This window comes from Myotis nattereri (assembly GCF_964212035.1).
Source record: "Myotis nattereri genome assembly, chromosome: 6".
Lineage (NCBI taxonomy): Eukaryota > Metazoa > Chordata > Mammalia > Chiroptera > Vespertilionidae > Myotis > Myotis nattereri.
Genome location: NC_138081.1, coordinates 6,710,398 through 6,737,523, shown reverse-complemented (window position 1 = coordinate 6,737,523; position 27,126 = coordinate 6,710,398). Strand labels below are relative to the sequence as shown.

Here is a 27,126-nt window from a genome sequence, read left to right as displayed (position 1 = left end):
ATGTTAGTATTAGTACCTGCTTCCATCACCTAAGCATCCCCACTTCCTTGCCAGAGCTCTGCGCATTACACTGCCAACATGTAAGAGCAATAGAACTTCTGATGCAGATGTTTGTTTGTCCATGGGAAGACAGCACATCAATTGTCATAACAATCTTCAGCGTCTCATTTTGCCTGTGCCCTTCACGTGCTCTTCCTATAATTCTCATAGAAGCTCAATGCAGTTGGTAAACTTAAAGGGTCTTTCTTACTGTCTTTATGCCTGATTTTTGATCCTACCTCAAAATGGCTATCTGACGGTGAGTTTCTCAAGAAGTGAGGCACGTGGCAAACGTCAAAGCCTAATAAATTTACTACAGAATGAAGTTCTGTTTCATACATCAGTATCATAAAAGTAAATATTGCCTATTCTATTGTAGTGAATACTGTTAACCAGAAACAACACACAATAGGTGATTTTGAGTAAGTTCTTAGCCAGTACATATGGTCAGAGGCGATATATCAGTAGAAAATGCATAACAAGCAGCACACTGCAACCACTGTTGATGTATATGTGCCTCCCATAAATGCAGACCAATAGTTCAGTAAATACTAGTTTAAAGCGGAGAGCAAAGTAAATGTAAAGGAATTCCATTATTGTAATCATTTGTGTTTCTCTGACTATACCCCAGTAAATAAGAAATACTTAGTATATTAGATATTTTTATTTCAATTAAAATAGCCTTAAAACAAAGAGAAGAGAACAGTTGAAATGTATCATGAAGGTTTTTATATTTATCTTAAAGCCTAGATTGTCATCATCTTCAATCCAGGAAAGGATGTCGTACCCAAAGTCTTAAAACCATCATCAATAGATTTCAATTTAAAAAACACACATTAATATAGGAATCCCCAAGAGAATCTAAACAATTGTTTTGTGAGAACTATGAAATTAGCGAAGCGGGGCTTGATGCTCTCTTGTTTTCCTTAAGCAGCTCTGACCTGAAATGAGGCAATGGCTGTGTATCAGCGTGCTGTCTGCGTTAGGAAGAAAATAACTTTGAAGATGAAGAGCATCTTTGACTTCGAACATACTAATCACACAAAGGGTGTATTCTTTCTGATTCTATTTAGGACATATCTTTCTGTTAGGTCTTAAATTATTTCGTTTACTAGACGAAATATTGTCATAGTTTAAAAATCAGAATGAATTGAAACACTGAAAATTCTGTTATTTCCAATGCCCTAAATCAGTGGTCGGCAAACTCATTAGTCAACAGATCCAAATATCAACAGTACCACGATTGAAATTTCTTTTGAGAGACAAATATTTTAAACTTAAACTATATAGGAAGGTACATTGCTATTAACTTAATTAGGGTACTCCTAAGGCTAAGGAAGAGCCACATTCAAGGGGCCAAAGAGCCGCATGTGGCTCGCCAGCCGCAGTTTGCCGACCACGGCCCTAGATAATCGCCTTTCTTAGTTTCTTGTATATAAGAAACATCATTTCTGAAATACATTTTTAAATGTTTATATTGCAAACTGTCACATGCCATCTGTGTTCAGAGAGGCAATAAGAAAACAGGCAACTGAATAGGATTGTTTTGATACACTGCTTTGGCTAGTGGTACCCTACCCCAGCCTTACTTTCTTTCCTATTCTATCAATGCAAGCATTTGCTGAGATCCACATTACTTTGCCATAGTCCGAGCTGATTTCACTCTATGCTCTTTCTGCTTTCATTTAAAATCTTTGGTTCCCTCCAATATTCCATTCCAAACTGCCATTTTGCTCTCATGAGCTCTTTCACGCTCTCCTTGTTAATTTTTATGCTTTCCCCTCCTTCTTGCTTGTGGTTTTCCCTCCCTCTTGGCTCTAGTAGGCCTGTGCTGATGAAAAATGTTCTAATTTTTTTACATTGAAATACTTGCCTTCTTAGAGCCCAGTACTCTCCATCCTCTCTCCCTATTTCCTCTGTTATCCTACTTTGGATAGCAAACTCCAAAACCACATGAATATTACCTTTGGAACAGCACTCAATTTAAAATACTAAACTTGAAACCTTGGTGGTGGGAGATCATTACACATGAGACATCATACATCTATATATGTATGTATTGCTAGTTTTCTCCATGACTTAGGTTTTCTTCCTATTGCTGTTGAAACACTATCAAGAAGTCTTGATTTCATTGTCAACAGGAGTGTTCTTTAAAACTCCATATTAGAAAAGGAAGGGGTTAGAGTCCACAGCCAATCTAACATCCGAATGTAGCAGGTGAGGCAAAAACAGATTTTGTGAGAGAATCAAGGACTTGTCCAAAGTCACATTGCTAGTAGATGCCAAAATCTCAACTGAAATTAGGTCTGCAGACTTCTCAATCACTATTTCCCCAAATTATTCTCTGCTCTTTTGACTCTATTGCTAAATTTAGGGGCAAACATCTAATGAAAAACTTTAAAAAGGTTCTCTCCTTACCTGACATGGTCAGAGAAGAAGAGCAAATATCAACTTTAGATGCAAGGGATGAGGATGTCTCAGTGGCTGAAGCCAAAGAGCACGTGTGTCCAGTACGAAGGTCACTGGTTATACTGGCCACTGGCCACTGGTCACCAGTTACCGGTCACTGGTCAGTTGCGATGATCCAAATTTATTTACAGACAACTCCATGGACACCCCAGGATTCTACCAGGTGGTGGTAGGTTTGGTGGGAAAATGATGTCACAAAGCAGGCAGTTTAAAGGGATGAGAGAGCCAATCGGGAGGTCAGGTTCCCAAGAAGACAGGATTGGATGGAGGGAGTGGTAGCGGAGCTAAACCAACACCTGCATGGCTGAGCTCTCAGGACAGACGGGCGAGATGACAATACAGCTGTGGTAGTCTCACTTTCCCCAGGCTCTTATGCTAGGGAAATAATCTCAATGTTTGTTACAGACATTCATGAATATAATTAACTACTAGATGCTTATATTCCCCATATTATATTGTATAACATGTTTACCATTATCTATATTGCTACTATCTTAGAGAGAATGGAAAGGGGAATCTAGGTTGCACACTTAACAGTTGTTCTGAAATCATACCGATCCATGTCATTAGTGAATTTACTGTGGCTTTTGAGGAGCAAGGGAAGGGATTAAAGAGCTCTTTCTGTCCGGTGGTTGAGTAGTAAAATGAAGTTTCTTGAGTGTATTTTGTGCAGAATGATGTGGTCCAGGGCTCTTTTTTTGTAGTTTCTTCTCCTTGAATCCTACCTCCCCAGAGCTGGGCAGGGCCAGGCTAGGTTGACTTGCATCTCCTACCACTCTCATTTTTTCTCCTTCTTCATTGTAGGCATTGTTTGTAGAGAAGCTTTGATCTTGCATTCTGACACTCCTGGATGTTACTCCCTGTCCACTTCCAGCAGCAGGGTCTTCTTTGTAGTGTCTGATGCTTCCTCCAATGGGCTATGTCCATTACAAGCAACGACCACAGAGCTAGGTGTCAGCTGACGGCAAACCTTTCCTCTTCCAGACTTGGGTTACACTTCTTCTGCCTGTAATTTGCTCTCTCTGGTTCCTTGGGCCATGTAGGCATCCTGCCTTCCTGCTCTGTCATATGTGAGAGGCCTTCACGATGTTTTCCGTTTTCCTTCTCTCATAAAGTGGATCCAGTGTGGCAGTTACTGCAGTCTCCTCCCCCTTTGCAAACAGCCGCTGTAGAACTTTGGGCCTCCAGGATTCTCTGTCTGCCATGCTTGGGTGCACGGCCAGGCAAAAGTGACGAGGAGACTAGTTAGAGAAAGACAAGGACATTCTTGGAGACTAGGTGACAGGCAAAGTGAAATTGTACAGGACAAAAGACATTCTTGTGGATATTTTAGGTTCAGTGGAAAAGATGTTGACACATTTTGGTCTCATTTTGTATTAAGACAACAGACAATTGACCTGTATACACAATTTATCTAGTGCAGCAAATGCAAGGAATTTTGCTCACTAGAGATTATAATCTTCAATATATTTTCACTTTCTTTTATGTCTTATTACCTTATTTATATAGGTCATTGGTGTGTTGCAGAACACAGATTGTTTTATACTGTGTGTCAATGCTCTGGTTTTGTTCAGATGTTTCTTTCCTAGTCGTACTTTTTATTGATTTATTCATTTTTATTGTTGTATTAGAGATGTCCTCTTTATTTTCTGTTTTTGTTTTTCCTTCCCATTGAACCCCTCTATCCCACCACTACCATCCCCCCTTCTACCTTCACCACTTCATTTTCTTTGTCCATGGGCTATGCATATATGCACACATATTCCCCAGTTCATCACACCGCCCCCACACCCCACCTTCCCTCTGAATTTTGTCAATCTGTTCCATGCTTCTATATCTCTATTCTACTTTGCCCATCAGATTATTTTGTTCCTTAGATTCCACATATGAGTGAGATTATATAATACTAGTCTTTCTCTGGCTTATTTAGCTTAGCATAATACTCTCAGGTCTATCCATGCTTTGCAAATGGTAAGAGTTCTTTCTTTTTTTTACAGCCACTTAGTATTTCATTTTGTAAATGTACCATTGCTGTTTTATCCACTCATCTGCTCGTGCGGACTTGGGCTGTTTTCCAAATCTTAGCTACTTTAATTTGTGCTGCTTTGAACATAGGTGGGCATATATTCTTTTTGATTGGTGTTTCTGGTTTCTTACGATATATTCCTAGAAGTAGGATCATTAGGTCAAATGAAAGTTCTATCTTTTATTTTTTGAGGAAACTCTTTAGTGTTTTTCACAGTGGCTGCACCAGTCTGCATTCCCAGCAGCACCCTAGTTTATTTGCAAGATTCCACCATGGTAAGACATATTGCATATAAGGAACAGATGTGACAGTCTGCCCGACGTGGCCGTGGCCTGGGTGCCTCTGTGTTTTTTCCCCTGGTTAGTGTTTCTCACTAACCCTCTTGTGACTATGAGAAGACAGTGCTGAGTTTCTAACCCAGTCTTCTACAGGGTGGGGCAAAAGTAGGTTTACAGTTGTGGATATGGAAAATAGTACAATCCTATCTAATGAAAGAGAGCATGGTAATTAGCCATACATCCACTACCCTTCCCATTGGCTAATCTAGGCTATATGAAAATTAACTGCCAGCCAAAATGGTGGCCGGCAGCCAGGCAGCTTGAAGCTAACATGAGGCTTGCTTGCTTCAGTGATGGAGGAATCCAACGTTCCCCGCCTGCCTTGCCGGCATCTGAGCTTGCAGTTTGAAACATTGTTACAAATATAGAAGCTAAACAAAACACAAGAAACCTGCTTCCAGTCAGCCCGGATCTCAGAGGTGGAATTGAAACATTGTTTCAATTATAGAACCCAAACAAACCAGATACCTGCTTTCAGCAGCAGAGGCCTAAGAGCTGGAGCAGGAGCTAAAGCTGGCCCAGAATAAAAAAAGAAAAAGAAAAAAAGGAGCAGTTGGGAACTTCAGTCACCCGCCAGTCTGAAAACACCCCTCAGCCCCTCACCCAGACTGGCCAGGCACCCCATTGATGACCCTCACCCTGAAGGGTGTGTGACCAGCTGCAAACAGCCATCATCCCCTAAGCAGGCTGGCCAGGCACCCCAGTGGGGACCCCTACCCTGATCCAGGACACACTTCAGGGCAAACAAGCCAGTTCCCACCCATGCACCAGGCCTCTATCCTATATAGTAAAAGGGTAATATGCTTCCCAGCACCGGGATCAGCGTGACAGGGGGCAGCGCCCCAACCCCCTGCTCGGCCCTGCTCAGTGTGTGACAAGGTGCGGTGCCCCAACACCCTGATCGGCCCTGCTCTGTGTGTGACAGGGTACAGTGCCCCAACCCTCCCCCCCCCCCACACACACACACATGGGCCCTGCTTTGTGTGTGACGGGGTAGAGCCATAACCTCCCCACCAGCCCTGCCCTGAGTGTTAGAGTGGCGGCGCCCCAACCCCCTGATCAGCCCTGCTCTGTGGGTGATATATGGCAGCGCCTCAACGACCCCCCCCCCCAGGCCCTGCTCTGTGTGTGATGGGGTAGAGCCATAACCACCCCATAGGCCCTGCCCTGAGTGTGACAGTGGCAGTGCCCCAACCCCCTGATCGGCCCTGCTCTGTGTGTGACGGGGGGAGCTCCCCAACCCCCTGATTGACCCTGCTCTGTGCGTGACAGGGGGCAGTGCCCCATCCCCCTATTGGCCCTGCTCTGTGCATGACAGGTGGTGGCGCCGCAACCTCCCCATCGACCCTGCCTTGAGTGTGACAGGGGGCGGTGCTCCAACCCCCCAATTGGCCCTACCCTGAGTGTGACTTAGGGTGGCATGGCAACCTCCTGATCCGCCCTGTTCTGTGCATGACAAAGGGCGGGGCCCCAACTCCCTAATCGGCCCTGCTCTGAGCCCAACCAGGGGCTGCACCTAGGGATTGGGCCTGCCCTCTGCCACCTGGGAGCAGGCCTAAGCCAGCAATTGTTATCTCTTGAGGGGTCCCTGTGCGAGAGGGTACAGGCCAGGCTGAGGAGCCCCCCCCCCCCCAGTGCACAAATTTTTGTGCACCAGGCCTCTAGTCATGTATAAACAATCATACAACTATAAAGTCTGTGTTTCCCATACCCACAACTGTAAACCTACTTTGCTCCCTGCTGTCTATGGATTATGCTGGTGGGGGAGGACGTCTAAGGATCTAGTAGTTTCTCTTGATGGTAAGCTTTTAGGCTGCCTGGATCAATCTACCTGGGGCTTTTTACTTCCATTGTGTATGAAGTGTGTGATCCAAGAGGCTGAGAGTCCACACGAAGATAGCTCCTATAGATGGAATCTCCAAAGACACATATTTCATTTATAGGCTAACATTTCCTCTTATGAGATAAGAGTTTTTTCAAAGATGGTGCATTCTTACCTGAGAAGAAATGGTGAGAAGTGTAGCAGTGTAGAGGTATGGCTTAAACTGATATATTTTTTCAAGGCTTTTCCTCACGGAATCCTGCATTGCATTGCCAAATTCCCGATACTAATATGTAATAGTAGAGGCCCGGTGCACAAAAATTTGTGCACTCGGGGGGAAGGCGGGGGGTCCCTCAGCCCGGCCTGTGCCCTCTCGCAGTCTGGGACCCCTCAGGAGATAAAGACCTGCTGGCTTAGGCCTGCTCCCGGGTGGCAGAGGGCAGGCCCAATCCCTAGGTGCAGCCCAGGGTCAGACTAAGAGCAGGGCTGATTGGGGAGTTGGGGCCCCACCCCCTGTCAAGCACAGAGCAGGGCGGAATGGGAGGTTTCGATGCCACCCTCAGTCACACTCAGGGTAGGGCCGATTGGGGGGTTGGGGCACCGCCCCCTGTCACACTCAAGGCAGGGTCAATGGGGAGGTTGCCATGCCACCCCTTGTCATGCACAGATCAGGGCCCATCACGGGGTTGGGGCGCTGCCCCCTGTCATGCACAGAGCAGGGCCCATCAGGGGGTTGGGGCTCCATACCCTGTCACGCACAGAGCAGGGCCCGTTGGGGGGAGGGTTGGGGCACTGCCCTCTATCACCCACAGAGCAGGGTCGATCAGGTGATTAGGGTGGCACCACTCTCACACTCAGGGCAGGGCCGATGGAGAGGTTATGTCTCTACCCTGTCACACACAGAGCAAGGCCCGTGGGGTGGGGGGGTTCGGGCGCCGCACCCTGTCACACACAGAGCCGCAGGGTGATCAGGGGGTTGGGGAGCTCCCCCCTATCAGGCACAGAGCAGGCCTGATCAAGGGGTTGGGGCGCCTTCCCCTGTCACGAACAGAGCAGGGCATTTAGGTAGGTTGTGTCCCCGCACCCTGTCACACACAGAGCCGCAGGGTGATCAGGGGGTTTCGGCGCTGCCCCTTGTCACACTGATCCTGGTGCCAGGAGGCCTCTCAGCTCCGCTGATCCTGGTGCTGGGAGGCATATTACCCTTTTACTATATAGAATAGAGGCCTGGTTCATGGGTGGGGCTGGCTGGTTTGCCCTGAAGGGTGTACTGGATCAGGATGGGGGTCCCAACTGGGGTGCCTGGCCAGCCTGGGTGAGGGGATGATGGCTGTTTGCAGCTGGTCACACACCCTTCAGGGTGGGGGTCCCCACTGGGGTGCCTGGCCAGTCTGGGTGAGGAGCTGTGGGCTGTTTTCAGGCTGGGACTGAAACTCCCAACTGCTCCTTTTTTTCCTTTTTTTTTTTTTTTTATTCTGGGCCAGCTTTAGCTCTGAGGCTTGGCTCCAGCTCTGAGGCCTCAGCTGCTGAAAGTAGGTATCTGGTTTGTTTAGGTTCTATAATCGAAACTCTGTATCAACTCCAGCTCCGAGATCCCGGCTCACTGAATGCTGGTTTCTGGGGTTTTGTTTAGGTTCTATATTTGTTACAATGTTTCTTAAACTGCAAGCTCAGAGGTCGGCAAGGCAGGTGGGGAACGTTGCAGTCCTCCGTCACTGAAGCAAGCAAGCCTCATGTTCAGTTTAAGCTGCCTGGCTGCAGGCCGCCATCTTGGCTGGCAGTTAATTTGCATATCACCCTGATTAGCCAATGGGAAGGGTAGCAGTCGTAAGCCAATTACCATGTTTCTCTTTTATTAGATAGGACTAGTAGCCCGGGGCACGAAATTTGTGCACTGGGGTAGGGGCCAAAAGGGGCACCTCAGTCTGGCCTTCACCCTCTCCAATCTGAGACCCCTCAGGGAATGTCCAACTGCCTGTTTATGCCCACACTTTTCACAGATAACAGCTCCATTGTTGTTTCTTTCTTATGCTTAAAACCATTGGAATTAGTAGGTGTTCAAAGTGTGCATACATTTTGGGGGGCCAACCTGTATATCTCTAGTCAGCAGTGAAAGAAACCAACAGCAGATTTGGAACCTCCAGACAGTGAACCTCGCTCACTCCCCACATGTCTCCCCACTTCACTTTCCACCTTCGTGGGCAGCAGGAGAATCAACGTTTTCTCTCATTAATTCGGAAAAGCACGTCCTGTCACCCGCTGCCCGGCAGGAGTGCGCTAGGCCCCAAGCAAGTGAAACTCAGTCAGGGCAGCCTTCGCTCATGGGTGCTGGCACCCAAAGTGCACATTCCTCCTCTATAGTCACCCCAACTATCCCACTGTTTCACTGAGAGGACAGAATTCCTCTCCACCTCTGGGTTCTTGATCTTGAACGCTGACCGAAGGCACCTCAGCGAGGGCCGCCCGTGCCCACCAGCTGTGTCTGTCTGCACCTGCTCCTGCCTCAGCACCTGCATTACCCCTCTTCCCCCCCCCCCCCCGAGTTGATCTCATAGCTGCACTGGCCTCCATGGGAACAGGGCATCACCACTTGGCCCTCTCACTGTCATCTCACTTGCGCCCACCTTCAGCACCCAGAACACCCAGACACTCCCCAAAGGATGTGAGCACATCAGAGGGGACGTGTGCACATCCTGTGGGGGTGTTAGGCATGCTGGGTTGATGGAAGTGCGGTGGAGAGGCGGGGGGAACTTGTGCACGCCTTGGTTTGCAACTGTTGCATGCATGGGAGGGTGGCAGTGTGCTGGGGGATGTTCGCAAGCCAGGGGGGGATGTGCACACCGGAGGCCTCTGGCTTTGCAGATCCGCAAACCCCCGTGGTGCGGCCAGGAGGACGTCAGTGTGGCCCGCCATGGTGGCTGTCCCTGCGATCCTGCACCTTCTGGGCCAAGAGGCGGATCTTGTGCAGCCACTCCTGGGCGCTGATGGCCTGCAGGCACTACTTCAGCTCAGCCTGTAGGGTCTGCTTGGCACGCTCACAGCTGTCACCACCACCATGTGGGGAGTACAGGCTGCCCTCTGCCGGCCTGCCTCCCCTGTCCAGAGGCTCTCTGCACTGTTCACCTGCCCAGATTGACTGGGGGTGGGCGGAAGCCAGGCATCCTGCCCAGCCCAACCCCAGCCGATCTGTCCCTGTGCAAGCTGCTGCCCCACCGGGAAGGGTCACGGATCTGGGTCCCGGGACCACGGACAGCCTCAAGCATTGCTCCCCGCCCGGCAGGGTCACAGATCCTTGTCTTGGTCCCGTGAACAGCCTCCCGTGGAGCCCACCATCCGGCAGGTCATGTATCCGGGTCCCAGACTACGGAGAGCCTCAAGCACTGCCCCCGCCCAGCAGGGTCACGGATCCGGGTCCAGACCGTGGACAGCCTCAAGTACTGCCCCCTGCCCGGCAGGGTCACAGATCTGGGTCCCAAGACCGCAGGCAGCCTCAAGCGATCCCCCCCGCCCGCCAAGTCACGGATCTGGGTCCAGACCTTGGACAGCCTCAAGTGCTGCCCCCCACCGGGCAGGGTCACAGATCCGGGTCCTGGATCACGGACAGCCTTGCCCACTGCCGCCCACCTTCGGTTTGCAAATTAGCCCCCATCTTGTTGCTTCAAGGTGGGGGTCCCGCTGGGATACTGGCCAGCCTGGATGAGGGGATGATGGCTGTTTCCAGCTGGTCACACCCCCTTCAGGGTGGGGGTCCCGCTGGGGTGCCTGGCCAGCCTGGATGAGGGGATGATGGCTGTTTGCAGCTGGTCACACCCCCTTCAGGGTGGGGGTTCCTAATGGGCTGCCTGGCCAGTCTGGGTGAGGGGCTGAGGACCATTTTCAGGCAGGCGGGCGACTGAAGCTCCCAACAACTCCTTTTTTTCTTTTCTTTTTTTATTCTGGGATTTATTTACCTTTTATAATTGTCACTGGAGCTGAGAGCCAGCTTTCCCTCTGAGGCTCGGCTCCAGCTCTGAGACCTTGGCTGCTGAAAGCAGGGATCTGGGTTTGTTTAGGTTCTATAACTGTAACATTGTTTCGGTCCTGTTTGCTTCAGCTCTGATGGCTGAAAACAGGTTTCTGGAGTTTGTTTAGCTTCTATATTTGCAACAATGTTTCTTAAACTGCAGCTCAGAGGACGGCAGTGGCAGGTGGGGAACCTTGGCTTCCTCTGTCACTGGAGCAAGCAAGCCTCCTGTTCGTTTCAGCTGCCTGGCTGCCGGCCGCCATCTTGGTTGGCAGTTAATTTGAATATCGCCCTGATTAGCCAATGGGAAGAGTGTCGGAGGTATGGTTAATTACCATGTTTGTCTATTATAAGATAGGATAAAAAATTGAGCAAAATACACACAAGACCCAAGTGGTGTGGTTCATACATTGTTCTCTAGGCTAGAAGCAACCACTCCCTGACCTATCTCACCCTTGAACCTGCAGTAGTATTGATTTGCATGCTCTTTCTTAGAATTAATACATTTTAGAACCAGGAGTCCTTCGAGGATCCCTGTTCTCACATTCTCATTTCATGAGAGAATTATGGCTCGGTTCTCTCCCTATGTTTGTTTGAGTACCTGCTTCCATAACCTAAGCATCCTGACTTCCTTGCCAGAGCTCTGTGCATTACATTGCCAACATCTAGGAGCAATAGAACTTCTGATGCAGATGTTTGTTTGTCCAGGAGAAGACAGGACATCTATCGTCATGACAATCTTCAGCGTCTCATTTTGCCTGTGCTCTTCACATGCTCTTCCTCTAATTTTCATATAGCTCATTGCAGTTGGTAAACTTAAAGGATCTTTCTTACTGTCTTCATGCCTGATTTCTGATCCTACCTCAGAATGAGTATATAAGAGTGAGTTTCTCAAGAAGTGAGGCATGTAGCGAATGTCAAAGCCTAATAAATTTACTACAATATGAAGTTGTGCTTCATATATGCAGTATCATAAAAGTAAATATTGCCTATTCTATTTTAGTGAATACTCTTAAAAGAAACAACCCACAATAGTTGATTTTGAGTAAATTCTTAGCCAGTACATATGGACAGAGGAGATATATCAGTAAAAATTGCATAACAAACAGTGCACTGCAATCGCTGTTGATGTAAATGTGCCTCCAATATATGCAGACCAATATTTCAGTAAATACTGGGTTAAAGCAGAGAGCAGAGTAAGTGTAAAGGAATTCCATTATTGTATTCTTACATGTTTCTCTGACTATTCCCTAGTAAGTAATAAATACTTAGTGTATTAGATATACATATTTTAATTAATATAACCTCAGAACAAAGAGAAAAGAACAGTTGAAATGTATCATGAAGGTTTTTATATTTATCATAAAACCTAGATTATCATCATCTTCAACATCCAGGTAAGGGGCCGTATCCAAATCTTGAAACCATTACCATAGATTTTAATTTAAAATAAAATTAATGTAGGAATCCCCAAGAGAATCCAGAAAATTGTTTTTTGAGAAATTAGAGGGAGAACCAAGATGGCGACATTGGTTAACGCTGGAGTTTGCTTCCTTGAACAACTACTTCAAAAGTGAAACTAAAAAATGGAACGGACATCACCCAGAACCACAGGAACGCTGGCTGAGTGGAAGTCCTACAACTAGGAGGAAAGAGAAACGCATATGGACACTCAGAGGAGGTGCAGTGCTGAGGTGCGGAGTCAAATTCTGAGGTGCGGAGTGCGCGGAGCGGGCTGGCGGCCGAGGGCGCAGTTGGCGTTTTCAATCGGGAGGGAGTCGCAGACTCTGAGCTCCAGATACAGGCGAGTCCTTAGGGACCCAGACTCAAACGGGAGAAGCGGGACTGTCTGGCTTCGGTCAGAGCGAGTGCAGCTTTCTCTCCAAGTTTTGCAGCGGGTGCTGGGTCTCAGAGAGGCAGAGCCCCTGGGGACAGGACTGAGAGCCGCCATAACTGCTCTCTCCAGCCCACCCTGTTGATCCTCTGCGACCCGCCCTGCCCAAGCCCTGCACAGAGGCATTTGCTGGATAGCCTCAGGCAAAGGCTAGATTAGCACCTCCCTAGAGGACAGAAGTTCTCTCACTGCAGACACAGCTGATTCTATTAGCCACTTGGCCTGGAGGTCAAACCCTCCCTGGTATTAGCTACAACAATCAAGGTTTAACTATAAGACTGCGCACAAAGACCACTAGGGGGTGCACCAAGGAAGCATAACAAAATGCAGAGACAAAGAAACAGGACAAAATTGTCAATGGAAGATATAGAGTTCAGAACCACACTTTTAAGGTCTCTCAAGAACTGTTTAGAAGCCTCCGATAAACTTAATGAGATCTACAAGAAAACTAATGAGACCCTTGATGTTATATTGGGGAACCAACTAGAAATTAAGCATACACGGACTGAAATAACGAATATTATACAGACTCCCGACAGCAGACCAGAGGAGCGCAAGAATCAAGTCAACGATTTGAAATGCGAGGAAGCAAAAAACACCCAACCGGAAAAGCAAAATGAAAAAAGAATCCAAAAATGCGAGGATAGTGTAAGGAGTCTCTGGGACAGCTTCAAGCGTACCAACATCAGAATTACAGGGGTGCCAGAAGATGAGAGAGAGCAAGATATTGAAAACCTATTTGAAGAAATAATGACAGAAAACTTCCCCCACCTGGTGAAAGAAATGGACTTACAGGTCCAAGAAGCGCAGAGAACCCCAAACAAAAGGAATCCAAAGAGGACCACACCAAGACACATCATAATTAAAATGCCAAGAGCAAAAGATAAAGAGAGAATCTTAAAAACAGCAAGAGAAAGAAACTCAGTTACCTACAAGGAAATACCCATACGACTGTCAGCTGATTTCTCAACAGAAACTTTGCAGGCCAGAAGGCAGTGGCAAGAAATATTCAAAGTGATGAATACCAAGAACCTACAACCAAGATTACTTTATCCAGGAAAGCTATCATTCAGAATTGAAGGTCAGATAAAGAGCGTCACAGATAAGGAAAAGCTAAAGGAGTTCATCACCACCAAACCAGGATTATATGAAATGCTGAAAGGTATCCTTTAAAAAGAGGAAGAAGAAGAAAAAGGTAAAGATACAAATTATGAACAACAAATATGCATCTATCAACAAGTGAATCTAAGAATCAAGTGAATAAATAATCTGATGAACAGAATGAACTGGTGATTATAATAGAATCAGAGACATAGAAAGGGAATGGACGGACTATTCTGGGGGCGGGGGGGAAGGGGTGTGGGAGATGCGGGAAGAGACTGGACAAAAATCGTGCACCTATGGATGAGGACAGTGGGTGGGGAGTGAGGGCGGAGGGTGGGGCGGGAACTGGGAGGAGGGGAGTTATGGGGGGGGGGAAAGAGGAATAAATGTAATAATCTGAACAATAAAGATTTAATTAAAAACAAACAAGCAAACAAAACAAACAAACAAAGAGAAATTAGAGATGTGGGGCTTGATGCTCTCTTTTTTTCCTTAAGTAGCTAGGACCTGAAATGAGGCAATGGCTGTGTATCAATGTGCTCTCCGTGTTAGGAAGAAAATAACTTTGAATTTGAAGAGCATCTTTGACTTCGAACATACTAATCACACAAAGGATGTGTTCTTTCTGATTCCATTTAGGATATATCTTTCTTCTAAAATCTTAATTTTTCTTTTTACTAGACAAAACATTGCCATAGTTTAAAAATCAGAATGAATTGAAACACTGAAAATTCTGTTATTTCCAATGCCCTGAATAATCACCTTTCTTATTTTCTTGTATATAAGAAACATCATTTCTGAAATACATTTTTAAATGTTTATATTGCTAACTGTCACATGCCATCTGTGTTCAGAGAGGCAACAAAAAAACACAGGCAACTGAATAGGATTGTTTGATACATGGCTTTGGCTAGTGGTGCCCTACTCCAGCCTTACTTCCTTTCCTATTCTACCAATGCAAGCATTTGCTGAGATCCACATTACTTTGCCCTAGTCCGAGCTGATTTCACCCTCTGCTCTTTCTGCTTTTATTTAAAATCTTTGGTTCCCTCCAATATTCCATTCCAAACTACCTTTTGTTCTCATGAGCTCTTTCCCGCCTCCTTGTTAATTTTTATACTTTCCCCTCCTTCTTGCTTGTGGTTTCCCTCCCTCTTGGTTGCTGTTTGCCTGTGCTGATGAACAATGTTCTACTTTTTTTTACATTGAAATACTTGCCTTCCTATAGCCCAGTACTCTCCATCCTCTCTCCCTATTTCCTCTGTTATCCTACTTTGGATAGAAAGCTCCAAAACCACATGAATTTTACTATTGGAACAGCACATTGTCACCTGGAGTGTTCTTTAAAACTCCATGTTAGAAAAGGAAGGGGTTAGAGTCCATAGCCAATCTAACATCCGAATGTAGCAGATGAGGCAAAAACAGATTTTGTGAGAGAATCAAGGACTTGTCCAAAGTCACATTGTTAGCAGATGCCAAAATCTAAACTTAAATTAGGTCTGCAGACTTCTAGTTCAGTATTTCCCCAAATTATTCTATGCTCTTTTGACTCTATTGCTAAATTTAGGGGCAAACAAACATCTAATGAAAAACTTTAAAAAGGTTCTTTCCTTACCTGACATGGTCAGAGAAGAGGAACAAATATCAACTCTAGATTCAAGTATTGAGGAGGTCTTAGTGGTGAAGCCAAAGAGCACATGTATCCAGTATGAAGGGCACTGGCTTTCTCTGGCTTATTTAGCTTAGCATAATACTCTCCAGGTCTATCTATGCTTTACAAATGGTAAGAGTTCTTTTTTTTTACAGCCATATAGAATTTCATTTGTAAATGTAAGACTGCTGTTTTATCCACTCATTTGCTCATGGGGACTTGGACTCTTTCCGCTGCAGCTGCTCTCTCCAGTCATGAGCCCAGGTGTCTGGTGCCCATCAGTCAGCTGAGTGGTGTTTCCACTGTGGGAGTGCATTGACCACCAGGGGGAAGCTCCTGAGTTGAGCGTTTGCACCTGGTGGTCAGTGCATGTCATAGCGGCTGATCAAATTGTCATTCATTCATTTGGTCATTCGGTTGCTTAGGCTATTTTTTTTATTTTATTTTTTATTACTTTAAGTATTACAAAGGGTATTACATATCTGTCCTTTTTTTCCCCCTGCCCTTGACAATCCCCTGGCCTCCCCTACTCCCCAGTGTCTTATGTCCATTGGTTTTGACTATATGCATGCATACAAGTCCTTCAGTTGATCTCTTACTCCCCTCCCTCCTGCTCCCCACCCTCCCCTGCCTTCCCACTGCCATTTGACAATCTGTTTGAGGCAGCTCTGCCTCTCTTTCTGTTATTGTTCAAAAGTTTATAATGGTTTTTATTATCCATGAATGAGTGAGATCATGTTGGTATTTTTCCTTCATTGACTGGCTTATTTCACTTAGCATAATGCTCTCCAGTTCGATCCATGCCGTTGCAACTGGTAAGAGTTCCTTCTTTTTTACAGCAGCATAGTATTCCATCGTGTAGATGTACCACAGTTTTCTAATCCATTCATCTACTGATGGGCACTTAGGCTGTTTCCAGATCTTAGCTATGGTGAATTGTGCTGCTATGAACATATGGGTGCATATATCCTCTCTGATTGGTGTTTCTGGTTTTTTGGGATATATTTCTAGAAGAGGGATCACAGGGTCAAATGGGAGTTCCATTTTTAGTTTTTTGAGGAAACTCCATACTGTCTTCCATAGTGGTTGCACCAGTCTGCATTCCCACCAGCAGTGCACGAGTGTTCCCTTTTCTCCACATCCTCTCCAGCACTTGTCATTTGTTGATTTTTTGATGATAGCCACTAGTCTGACAGGTGTGAGATGGTACCTCATTGTTGTTTTGATTTGCATCTCTGGGATGATTAGTGACTTTGGGCATGTTTTCATATGTCTCTTGGCTTTCTGAATGTCCTCTTTTGAAAGGTGTCTATTTAGATCCTTTGCCCATTTTTTGATTGGATTGTTTATCTTTCTTTTGTTAAGTTGTATGAGTTCCCTATAAATTTTGATATTAGGCCCTTATCAGATATGACATTGGCAAATATGTTTTCCCACGCAGTGGGTTTTCTTGTTGTTTTGTTGATGGTTTCTTTTGCTGTGCAGAAGCTTTTTATTTGATGTAGTCCCATTTGTTCATGTTCTCTTTAGTTTCAAGTGCCCTAGGAGCTGTATCAGTGAAGAAATTGCTTCGGCATATGTCTGAGATTTTGTTGCCTTTGGATTCTTCTAGAATTTTTATGGTTTCCTGTCATACATTTAAGTCCTTTATCCATTTTGAGTTTATTTTTGTGTATGGTGTAAGTTGATGGTCTAGTTTCATTTTCTTGCATATATCTGTCCAATTTTCCCAACACCATTTATTGAAGAGACTATCTTGACTCCATTGTATGTTCTTGCCTCCTTTGTCAAATATTAATTGAGCATATTGATTCGGGCCAATTTCTGGGCTCTCTATTCTATTCCATTGATCTATATGTCTGTTCTTGTGCCAGCACCAGGCAGTTTTGAGAACAGTGGCTTTGTAATACAACTTGATATCTGGTATTGAGATCCCAACTACTTTGTTCTTTCTCAGAATTGCTGCAGCTATTTGGGGTCTTTTTTTATTCCAGATGAATTTTTAGAGAGTTCGTTCTACATCTGTGAAGTATGCCATTGGTATTTTAATGGGGAGTGCATTGAATTTATAGATTGCTTTGGGTAGTATGGACATTTTAATGATGTTGATTCTACCAATCCATGAACACGGTATGTTTTTCCATCTGTTTATGTCTTCCTCTATCTCTTTTTTCAAGGTCCTGTAGTTTTCTGAGTAGAGGTCTTTTACCTCTTTAGTTAAGTTTATTCCTAGGTAGCTTAATTTTTTTGGTGCGATGGTAAATGGGATTGTTTTTATAATCTCTCTCTCTGAAAGTTCACTATTGGTGTATAGAAATGTCTCAGATTTCTTGGGGTTAATTTTGTATCCTGCTACATTGCCAAATTCATAGCTTTTTGATGGAGTCTCTAGGGTTTTGTATGTATAATGTCGTGTCATCTGCAAATAAGGACAGTTTTACTTCCTCTTTTCCAATTTGGATGCCTTTTATTTCTTCTTCTTGCCTAATTGCAATGGCTAATATTTCCAGTACTATGTTGAACAGGAGTGGTGAGAGTGGGCATCCCTGTCTTGTTCCTGTTCTTAGGGGAAATGGTGGTAGTTTTTGTCCATTGAGTATGATATTGGCTGTGTGCTTGTCATATGGCTTTTATTATGTTGAGGTATGATCCTTCTACTCCCGCCTTGTTGAGAGTTTTTATCAAAAATGGGTGTTGGATTTTGTCAAATGCTTTTTCTGCATCAATTGATATGACCATGTGGTTTTTTTCTTTCAATTTGTTTATGTGATGTATCACGTTTATTGATTTGTGGATATTGTACCATCCTTGCATCCCTGGGATAAATCCTACTTGGTAATGGTGTATGATCTTTCTGATGTACTGCTGGATCCAATTTGCTAAGATTTTGTTGAGGATTTTGGCATCTATGTTCATGAGGGATATTGGCCTGTAATTCTCTTTCATTGTGTTGTCTTTACCTGGTTTTGGTATTAGGGTGATGCTGGCTTCATAGAATGAGCTTGAAAGTGTTCCTTCCTCTTGAATTTTTTGGAATAGTCTGAGAAGGATAGGTTTTAGTTCTTCCTTGAATGTTTGGTAAAACTCCCCTGTGAAGCTGTCTGGTCCTGGGCTCTTGTTTGATGGAAGCTTTTTGATGACTGCTTCAATTTCTTCCATAGTTATTGGCCTGTTGAGATTTTTAGATTCTTCCTGATTGAGTTTTGGAATGTATTTTTCTAGAAATTTGTCCTTTTCCTCCAGGTTGTCTAGTTTGTTGGAGTAGAGTTGTCCACAGTATTTATTAAGAATCATTTGTATTTCTGTGGGGTCTGTTGTTATTTCACCCCTCTCGTTTCCGATTTTATGTTTGTCCTCTCTCTTTGCTTCTTGCGAGTCTGGCTTGAGGTTTGTCAATCTTGTTTATCCTTTCAAAAAACCAGCTCTTGGTTTCATTGATTTTCTGTATTGTTTTTTTGGTCTCTATGTCATTTATTTCTGCTCTAATCTTTATTATCTCCTTCCTTCTGCTCACTCTGGGGTTTTCTTGTTGATCTCTTTCTAATTCTTTGAGTTGTAGAGTTAGATGATTTACTACCATTTTTTCTTGTTTTTTGAGATAGACCTGTAGAGCTATAAACTTCCCTCTCAGGACTGCTTTCATTGCGTCCCATAAGTTTGGATTGTTGTGTTTTCATTGTCATTAGTTTCCAGGATGTTTTTAATTTCTTCTTTGATCTCATTGGTAACCCAATCAATATTTAGTAACATGCTATTCAGCTTCAAAGTGTTTGAGTATTTTGGGTTGTTTTATTGTAATTTATTTCTAATATTATGCTATCGTGGTCTGAGATGCTGATTGGTATGATTTCAGTCTTCTTGAATTTTGGGAGACTTTGTTTGTGACCCCATATGTGGTCTATTTTTGAATCTGTCCCATGAGCACTTAAGTAGAATGTATATTCCGTGGCTTTGGGGTAAAGTGTTCTGAAGATGTCAATTAAGTCCATCTGATCTAGTGAGCCATTTAGGATTCCTATTTTTTTGCTGATTGTTTGTCTAGAGGATTTATCCAGTGATGTCAGTGGTGTATTAAAGTCCCCTACTATGATTGTATTGTTGTTGATCTCTCCTTTGTTATCTTCCAGGAGATTTTTTATGAATTTGGGTGCTCCTGCATGGGGTGCATATATGTTTACCAGGATTATATCTTTTTGTTGTATTGATCCCTTTAGTATAGTGAAGTGGCCTTCCTTATCTCTTGTTATGGCCTTCACTTTGAGGTCTATTTTGTCCGATATTAGTATTGCTACCCAGCTTTCTTTTCCTTTCTGTTTGCCTGAAAGATATTTTTCCATCCCTTCACTTTCAGTCTGTGTGAGTCCCTTCTAATGAGGTGGGTCTCTTGTAGACAGCAAATGTATGGGTCATGATTTTTTATCCATTCAGCCACTCGATGTCTTTGGTTGGAGCATTTAGTCCATTTACATTTAAAGTTATTATTGTAAGGTACTTTTTTGTAGCCATTTCTTTTTGTGTGTGGTTGTTTTCTTTCTGAGCTTTTTATTTCTTCTTTTTACACCAGTCCCTTTACCATTTCTTGCATTGCTGGCTTGGTGGTGATAAACTCCCTTAGCCTTCTTTTGTCTGTGAAGCTTCTTATTTCCCCTTCAATTTTGAATGATAGCCTGGCTGGATAGAGTATTCTTGGATTCAGTCCTTTGCTTTGCATCACTTTGTAAATTTCCGTCCATTCTTTTCTGGCCTGATGTGTTTCTGTTGAGAAATCATTTGATAATCTAATGGGAGATCCCCTGTATGTAACTTTCTATTTCTCTCTTGCAGCCTGTAAGATTCTCTCTTTGTCCTGAACATTTGCCATGGTAATTATGATGTGTCTTGGTGTGGGTCTTTTCGGGTTCACCTTGTTTGGGACTCTCTGGGCTTGTGTGACTTTTTTCTTCCCCACCTTAGGGAAGTTTTCTGATATTATTTCTTTGAATAGGTTTTCTAATCCTTGTTCCTCTTTCTGTTGTTCTGGCACCCCTATCATTCGTACGTTGTTTCGTTTCATGTTGTCCCAAAGCTCCCTTAGGCTCTACTCCTGCCTTTTAAATTTTTTCTCTAATTGCAGTACAGTGTGGGTGTGTTTTGCTTCCTTGTCTTCTAATTCATTAATTCGGTCCTCCGCTTCTCCTAGTCTACTGTTGATACTTTCAATGGTGTTTTTTATTGCAGCTCTATTGCTCTTCATTTCTTCTTGAGTCTTACATAATTTATTGATATTTTCATCTGTTTCTTCTTACTTCTTGCATAAGTTATTGATTTTTTCATCTGTTTCATATTGCTTCTTGCATAGGTAGTTGAGTTTTTCATCTGTTTCTTCTTGCTTCTCGTATATGTTGTTGATTTTTTCCTCCATCCAGTTTATGCACTCTAGGACCCCTAGTCTGAATTCTTTTTCTGTCATGTTTCATATCTGTATCACTTATCTGCTCTTCTGGCAAGTCCTCCTTTTCTTTCCTTTGGGGGTTTCTTTGTCTACCCATGTTTGATCTCACTGACATATCTAGACATTGAGTCATTCAGTGGCTGCTCCCTGGGTGGCAGTGGCTCATTGGCCTGGGGTTGCTCTTCGGGCAGTTGCGGTAGCAGATGCTCCTCAGTTGGCAGCAGCTCCTCTGGTGGGTGCTGTTCACAGCTTTGGTGGCTCTTCTGTCTGGTCTGGGGAGGCTTCAGGTCCAGCTGCTGTTCCTCAGACAGAGGGTGTCGTGCTCATGAGGCTGCTGTTGCTTGGATCTGCTGCGTTGATTTAAGTGCACTTAATACAACACAACAAGGCACAACGTGCCAGGCACTTTCCAGGGGAGCTCTGACCTTCCTGACTGCAAACTGTCTCCCCAGCTGAGTAATTTCGCAAATTGGGGGTGGGTGTTATTAGTTTCAGCTGCTTACTCCATCTGCTCCGGGACAAGACCTGGGACACATCTGTCTAATTTGCAGCCATCCCATCAGTCTCTTAGGCTATTATATATCATATAAAAACTTGAGCAAAAATGTACACAAGACCCAAGTGGTGTCGTTCATACAATGTTCTCTAGGCTAGACGCAACCACTCCCTGACCTATCTCACCCTTGAATCTGCAATAGTATTGATTTGTATGCTCTTTCTTAGAATTAACGAATTTTAGAACCAGGAGTCCTTCGAGAATTCCTGTTGTAACATTCTCATTCATGAGTGAGGGAAGCATGGCTCGGTTCTCTCCCTATGTCAGTTTGAGTACCTGCTTCCACAACCTAAGCATCCCGACTTCCTTGCCAGAGCTCTGCCTATTACACTGCCAACATCTAGGAGCAATAGAACTTCTGATGCAGATGTTTGTTTGTCCAGGAGAAGACAGTACATCTATCATCATGACAATCTTCAGCGTCTCATTTTCCCTGTGCCCTTCCCATGCTCTTCCTATAATTTTCATATAGCTCAAAGCAGTTGGTAAATTTAAGGGTCTTTCTTACTGTCTTCGTGCCTGATTTCTGATGATACCTCAGAATGACTATGTAAGAGTGAGTTTCTCAAGAAGTGAGGCATGTAGCAAATGTCAAAGCCTAATAAATTTACTACAATATGAAGTTCTGCTTTATACATGTAGTATCATAAAAGTAACTATTGCCTATTCTATTTTAGTGAATACCGTTAACCAGAAACAACCTACAATAGGTGATTTTGAGTAATTTCTTAGCCAGTACATGTGGGCCGAGGAGATATATCAGTAAAAATTGCATTAACAAGCAGCACACTGCAATCACTGTTGGTGTATATGTGCCTCCAATATATGCAGACCTATATTTCAGTAAATACTATTTTAAAGCAGAGAGCAAAGAAAGTGGAAAGGAATTCCATTATTGTATTCATTCGTGTTTCTCTGACTATTCCCTAGTAAGTAATAAATACTTACTGTATTAGATATATATATTTCAATTAATAAAACCTCATAACAAAGGGAAAAGAACAGTTGAAAAGTATCATGAAGGTTTTCATATTTATCATAACGCCTAGATTATCATCATCTTCAAAATCCAGGAAAGGGGTCGTATCCAAAGTCTTAAAAACATTACCACTAGATATTAATTTAAAATGATATTAATGTAGGAATCCCCAAAATTGTTTTTTGAGAAATTAGAGATGTGGGGCTTATGCTCTCTTTTTTTCCTTAAGTAGCTATAACCTGAAATGAGGCAATGGCTGTGTATCAGTGTGCTCTCTGTGTTAGGAAGAAAATAACTTTGAAGATGAAAAGCATCTTTGACTTCGAACATACTAATCACACAAAGGACTGATTCTTTCTGATTCCATTTAGGATATATCTTTCTTTTAAAGTCTTAAATTTTTTTACTAGTCAAAACATTGTCATCGTTTAAAAATAAGAATGAATTGAAACACTGAAAAGTCTGTTATTTCCAATGACCTAGAAAATCACCATTCTTAGTTTCTTGCATAAAAGAAACGTCATTTCTGAAATACATTTTTAAAAGTTTATATTGCAAACTGCCACATGCCATCTGTGTTCAGAGAGGCAATAAAAAAGCACAGGCAACTAAATAGGATTGTTTTGATACACAGCTTTGGATAGGAGTACCAACTCCAGCCTTACTTTCTTTCCTATTCTATCAATGTAAGCATTTGCTGAGATCCACATTATTTTGCCCTGGTCCCAGCTGATTTCACTCTATGCTCTTTCTGCTTTCATTTAAAATCTTTGGTTCCCTCCAATATTCCATTCCAAACTGCCATTTTGTTCTCATGAGCTCTTTCACGCTCTCCTTGTTAATTTTTATACTTTCCCCTCCTCTTTGCTTGTGGTTTTCCCTCCCTCTTGCTTGCTGTTGGTCTGTGCTGATGAAAAATGTTCTAGTTCTTTTACATTGAAATACTTGCATTCCTATAGCTCAGTACCCAACATCCTCTCTCCATATTTCCTCTGCTATCCTACTTTGGATAGATAACTCCAAAACCACATGAATATCGCTTTTGGAACAGCACTCAATTTAACATACTAAAGCTGAAAACTTGGTGGTGGGAGATCATTACACATGAAACATTATATATATATATATATAAATATAAATATATATAAATATATATATATATATATATATATATAGAGAGAGAGAGAGAGAGAGAGAGAGAGAGAGAGAGAGCAAGTTTTCTAAATAACTTAGGTTTTCTTTCTCTTGCTGTTGAAACACTATCCAGAAGTCTTGATTTCACTGTCAACAGGAGTGTTCTTTAAAACTCCATATTAGAGAAGGAAGGGGTTAGAGTCCACAGCCAATCTAACATCCAAATGTAGCAGATGAGGCAAAAACAGATTTTGTGAGAGAATCAAGTACTTGTCCAAAGTCACATTGCTAGTAGATGCCAAAATCTAAACTGAAATTAGGTCTGTTGAATTCTAGATCAGTATTTCCCCAAATTATTCTATGCTCATTTGACTCTATTGGTAAATTTAGGGGCAAACAAACATCTAATGAGAAACTTTAAAAAGGTTCATTCCTTACCTGACATGGTCAGAGAAGGAGAGCAAATATCAACTTTAGATGATCAGGGTATGGATGTCTCAGTGGCTGAAGCCAAAGAGCACATGTATCCAGTATGAAGTTCACTGGTCATACTGGCCACTGGCCACTGGTCACCAGTTACTGGTCACTGGTCAGTTGCGATGATCCAAATTTATTTACAGACAACACCATGGGCACCCCAAGATTCGACCAGGTGTTGGTAGGTGTGGTTGGAGAATGATGTCACAAAGCAGGCAGCTTAAAGGGATGAGAGAGCCAATCGGGAGGTCAGGTTCCCAAGAAGACGGGATTGGATGGAGGGAGTGGTAGGGGAGCTAAACCAACACCTGAATGGCTGAGCTCTGAGGACACATGGGCTAAATGACAATACAGCTGTGGTAGTCTCACTTTCCCCTGGCTCTTATGTTAGGGAAATTATCTCAATGTTGTTTACAGACATTCATGAATATAATTAACTACTAGTTACTTATACTCTCCACACTATATTGTATAACATGTTTATGATTATATATATATACTAGAGGCCCGGTGCAAAAGAATTTGTGCACTCTGGCGGGGGAGGGTGCGGGGCGGGGGGGGGGGGTTCCTCAGCACGGCCTGTGCCCTCTCGCAGTCTGGGACCTGTTGGGAGATAACACCTGCTGGTTTAGGCCTGCTCCCAGGTGGCAGAGGGGGGCAGGCCCAATCCCTAGGTGCAGCCCCTGGTTGAGCTCAGAGCAGGGCCAATTTTTGGAGTTGGGGCGCCGCCCCCTATCATGCACAGAGCAGGGCGGATTGGGAGGTTGCCATGCCACACTCAGTCACGCTCAGGGTAGGGCCGATTGGGGGGTTGGGGCACCGCCCCCTGTTACACTCAAGGCAGAGTCGATAGGGAGGTTGTGGCGCCACCCCCTGTCACACACAGAGCAGGGCCAATCAGGGGGTCGAGGCGCTGCCCCATGTCATGCACAGGGCAGGGCCGATCAGGGGGTTGGGGAGCTCCCCCGTCACTCATAGAGTAGGGCCGATAGGGGAGTTGGCACAACCCCCCCCACCCCCCCGTCAAACACAGAGCAGGGTGGATCAGGGGGTTGGGGCGCAGACCTCTATCACCCACAGAGCAGGGCCGATCATGGGGTTGGGGCACCTTCCCCTGACACAAACAGAGCAGGGCAGGTAGGGAGGTTGTGGCCCTACCCCCTATCACACACAGAGCCGCTGGGAGATCAGGGTGTTTGGGCGCTGCCCCCTGTCAAGCTGATCCCAGGGCTGGGAGACATATTACCCTTTTACTATATAGAATAGAGGCCTGGTGCACGGGAGGGGGCCGGCTGGTTTGCCCCGAAGGGTGTCCTGGATCCGGGTGGGGGTCCCCACTGGGGTGCCTGTCCAGTCTGGCTGAGGGGCTGAGGGCTGTTTACAGGTTGGGACTGAAGCTCCCAACTGCTCCTTTTTTTCTTTTTTATTCTGGGCAGGCTTTAGCTCTGAGGCTCCAGCTCTTAGGCCTCCGCTCCTGAAAGCAGGTATCTGGTTTGTTTGGGTTCTCGCAACTCTGTATCAACTCCAGCTCTGAGATCCCAGCCGGCTGAAAGCTGGTTTCTGGAGTTTTGTTTAGCGTCTGTATTTGTTAGAATGTTTGAAAGTGCAGTCTCAGAGGCCTGCAAGGCAGGCGGGGAACGTTGGAGTCCACAGTCACTGAAGCAAGCAAGCCTAATGGTAGTTTCAAGGTGCCTGGCTGCCGGCTGCCATCCTGGCTGACAGTTAACTGGCATATTGCCCTGATCAGCCAATGGGAAGGGTAGTGGTCATATGCCAATTACGATGTTTCTCTTTTTTTACTGTAGATATATATGTATGTATTGATAGTTTTCTACATGACTTAGGTTTTCTTTCTCTTGCTGTTGAAACACTATCCAGAAGTCTTGATTTCATTGTCAACTGGAGTGTTCTGTAAAACTCCATGTTAGAAAAGGAAGGGGTTAGAGTCCAGAGCCAATCTAACATCCGAATGTAGCAGGTGAGGCAAAAACAGATTTTGTGAGAGAATCAAGTACTTGTCCAAAGTCACATTGCTAGTAGATGCCAAAATCTCAACTGAAATTAGGTCTGCAGACTTCTAGATCAGTATTTCCCAAATTATTCTATGCTCTTTTGACTCTATTGCTAAACTTAGGGGCAAACAAACATCTAATGAGAAACTTTAAAAAGGTTCATTCCTTACCTGACATGGTCAGAGAAGAGCAAATATCAACTCTAGATGCAAGGGATGAGGATGTCTCAGTGGCTGAAGCCAAAGAGCACATGTATCCAGTACGAAGGTCACTGGTCATACTGGCCACTGGCCACTGGTCACCAGTTACTGGTCACTGGTCAGTTGCGATGATCCAAATTTATTTACAGGCAACTCCATGGGCACCCCAGGATTCTACCAGGTATTGGTAGGTGTGGTGGGAGAATGATGTCACAAAGCAGGCAGTTTAAAGGGATGAGAGAGCCAATCGGGAGGTCAGGTTCCCAAGAAGACAGGATTGGATGGAGGGAGTGGTAGGGGAGCTAAACCAACACCTGAATGGCTGAGCTCTCAGGACACATGGGCTAGATGACAATACAGCTGTGGTAGTCTCACTTTCCCCCGGCTCTTATGTAAGGGAAATTATCTCAATGTTGTTTACAGACATTCATGAATATAATTAACTACTAGTTACTTTTATTCTCCATACTATCTTGTATAACATGTTTATCATTATATATATATATATACTAGAGGCCTGTGCAAAAGAATTTGTGCACTCTGGCGAGGGGGGGGAGGGGCGGTTCCCTCAGCACGGCCTGTGCCCTCTCACAGTCTGGGACCTGTTGGGAGATAACACCTGCTGGTTTAGGCCTGCTCCCAGGTGGCAGAGGGGGGAAGGCCCAATCCCTAGGTGCAGCCCCTGGTTGGGCTCAGAGCAGGGCCAATTTTTGGAGTTGGGGCGCCGCCCCTATCATGCACAGAGCAGGGCGGAATGGGAGGTGGCCATGCCACACTCAGTCATGCTCAGGGTAGGGACATTTGGGGGGTTGGGGCACCGCCCCCTGTCACACTCAAGGCAGAGTCGATGGGGAGGTTGTGGCGCCACCCCCTGTCACACACAGAGCAGGGCCAATCAGGGGGTTGAGGCGCTGCCCCCTGTCACGCACTGGGCAGGGCTGATCAGGGGGTTGGGGAGCTCCCCCCTGTCATGCACAGAGCAGGGCCCATC

General features: G+C 44.6%; 1 protein-coding gene across 1 annotated transcript in view; it reads right to left on the bottom strand.

The window, feature by feature from the left end:
* The window catches only part of LOC308521534 (uncharacterized protein C2orf78-like), a gene marked incomplete at both ends in the record, with an annotated part of 63,946 nt that overhangs the window by 1,851 nt on the left and 34,969 nt on the right, over positions 1-27,126 (bottom strand). The window lies entirely within an intron of this gene.